The 2,860-nt window shown below is 33.2% G+C and overlaps 1 long non-coding RNA gene across 1 annotated transcript; it reads right to left on the bottom strand.

Annotated features, from left to right (window-relative positions):
* Window positions 1–332: 332 nt before the first annotated feature.
* On the bottom strand, window positions 333–2,363 carry LOC127722112 (uncharacterized). The gene is made up of 2 exons (XR_007991658.1): window positions 1,917–2,363; window positions 333–478 (listed from the first exon to the last, which is right to left on the bottom strand). It is a non-coding gene; the product is annotated as an uncharacterized LOC127722112 (long non-coding RNA).
* Window positions 2,364–2,860: the final 497 nt, after the last annotated feature.

Genomic DNA, 2,860 nt, shown 5'->3' with positions numbered 1-2,860 from the left:
GATGATGTCAACAACCAATCAACTGAATATCAAATACGTGTGTTTAGGGCTTTCCTACGAACCATATTTAACCCCCAACATTTAACGATATGTATATAAAAACTCACATTATCACCCCAGAGAAATATTGAAAAAATCAGCAAAAAAAAAAAAAAAATATTTCCAATATTGAACATCCTAATTTTTGAAAGCACACAACCCTTAATACACATATTTTTTGTCCAATATCTATTCTAAATATCTGAGTGATCAAAATATAAAACAAAGTTTGCTGTTCCAACTTCATGTATTCTAATGTCCAACCACTGATTATAGAGAAATATTCAATACGATAAAATTAAAATAAATTTATTTATTAATAGTGAAAAATTCAACTTCTTTCTTCTCCCACCCTGTCTTTTTGGAGCCCATTTTAGAAAGGTTGTTATTTGGTCAGACACTTGTTGTTCCGTGATTCCATAGGTCTTCATGATGACATCTACAAAATCAAAAGTTATAACATTGTCAAGTTTAATACTGTTCAACACATTTAACTATTAATAACTTCATAATGATGATATTTAAAGTATAAATCAAAAGCATAAGAACTCGTGAAAGCTAAATGAAAGTTAAACTTCCATCAAAATCTCAACTACATTTCCTTTTATATAGACCAGAAGGTATAATCTGCAAGAAAATCAAAAATACTACATTTTAACTTGAACAAATTGAAGGTTTATCCACTTATGTCTTTTTCTGTATTACTTGTGCTGCTGCATGGATATCTGTCTGATTGACATATACGAGGGTTGTAAAGAGGGGTTCTTAACACGAAAAGACGTGAAATAAAAATCCGGAAAACGCTGCATGGAAAATAAAAATTGGGATAAACGAAGCACGAGAAATAAAATCGTAAATATTAAGGAAAAAGTACAAGAAGTTATTACTCAGTCGTTCTTGGAGATCACACAGTCATGATAATGGACACGAAGACCCTGCGGTCACCTTTTCGCGTCAGCTAGTTGCATCCGATTTGAAAAAAAAATATATTCATAACTTGATAGCAATTAATATCCTGGGAACACATAATTTAAAAATCCAGACGGACTTGGAATTTAGTCCCGGTTTACTTTTTTTATCAAATGTGGGACAAGTACGAGAAATTAAGAGTACCAACACGAAACATGAAAAAAAATAAGGGGAAACACAAATAACACATTTCGAACCATAGCTGCGGAACCGTAGCTCTTAGGTCCTTGTGTTATTTTTCCCCCATGGTCCGCAAAAAGTAAAAAAATAACACAAGGACCTAAGAGCTACAGTTTCGCAGCTTGTCAAACCAAAGACAAGAAAACGAGAAATAAAAAGGCCACGCAAATAACTCTTTACCACCCTCATTTATGACATACCCTTCATCTTTGATTACCTTGTCAAAACACTACTTCAATTGTGACAGTAAAATATTAAAGGTCAAACTTGGTGAGCCATATAGCTTCTGACCTTTCCATCCCAATTTTGTAAACAACTCAAGCCCCCCTTTTTATGAGATTTCGTGGAACTGAATTGAACAGGTAAATAAAGATAAAATTTCTTTTTACTTTTGATGCAATCATATGATGAATTCAAATAGTCAAAGATAAAAATTCATGAGACGTTGCAAGGTAAATCGGGAATGGTAACATGCTAGACATCCCCCTTTTCCTCGTGTAAAATTTCAACTTTTCAGTACAGTTTTCATAACAACATGATATGCTCACATTCCCAAAAGAGGGACGAAAGATACCAGAGGGACAGTCAAACTCATAGATCGAAAACAACGCCATGGCCAAAAATAAAAAGACAAACAGACAAATAATAGTACAGATGACACAACATAGAAAACCAAAGACTATACGATACTGTATTTACTGTAATTACAACAATTTATATATACTTACGATAACATATAAAAGCTGTATACAGGAAAGATATTTATAAAAACTCGGTAGAATCACCTTGTGGTCTCGAAAGCTGATATTCAAACTTTGGCAACAAAAAACAACTGCGCATGCGCATATCTGAATTTTTCTTAAAATAGAAATGTTAAAAATGCCGCGAAAATTTAAATCACTATTCCAATAGATCTATCGGTTGTTTATATTACAAGTTATCAACCATTGTTTATGTACTGATGTATACGTCTTTCTCTTTAGATTGTTTAAAAGAATAGAAAAAAAAAAAAAAGAGGAATGAAAATAAGATATTTCACATCAGCAGCCACGGAAAAAGGGGGGCATATTTTTAGGGGAAGGGGTTATTCACAAATATTGATATTTACTGTATGATTCTGTATGCAAGCTGGTTCTATTAATTTATTAAGTTTTAGGGTGGGGTGAAAGTTGGGAATTTCTATTATTTGGGGTGCAAAGTTCATGATTAAGTTATGCTGATATACACTGCGATGGTTTTATATATAATTCTATAATCACCACGACAATTAGTGATAAATCTACTGAATATTCTATTTTATGTGAATATCGTTGTCAATTTAAAGAATTGTGATGTGCCCAATACTTCTTTTTTGACAATTCTGGTATCCACAACTACTGGGTTTTATATAATGTTAAGCCAACGTTGATTCAATGTTGGTGTTTCAACACAATGTTAATTCAACGTTGAAACAATGCTCTAATTTAAACGTTGAATTGTCAACGTTGAATCAATGTTGAATATTTGTTGATCAATGTATAACCTAAAATCAACAAAGATTCAACGTTAATTCAACAAAGTGTGCCCCCCCCCCAAGGGTGACTGGGTAAAAGAAGTATGGTCACCATTGGTCTTCCTCCGACCGGCAGTAGAAACCTTGCCAAAGTGGGGTGTCCGTTTGGCTGTGCGGGAT

Source organism: Mytilus californianus, unplaced genomic scaffold (genome assembly GCF_021869535.1).
Source record: "Mytilus californianus isolate M0D057914Y unplaced genomic scaffold, xbMytCali1.0.p SCAF_12, whole genome shotgun sequence".
Lineage (NCBI taxonomy): Eukaryota > Metazoa > Mollusca > Bivalvia > Mytilida > Mytilidae > Mytilus > Mytilus californianus.
Note: the sequence above shows the minus strand (reverse complement) of the source record. Positions and strands in the feature narration are given on the sequence as shown.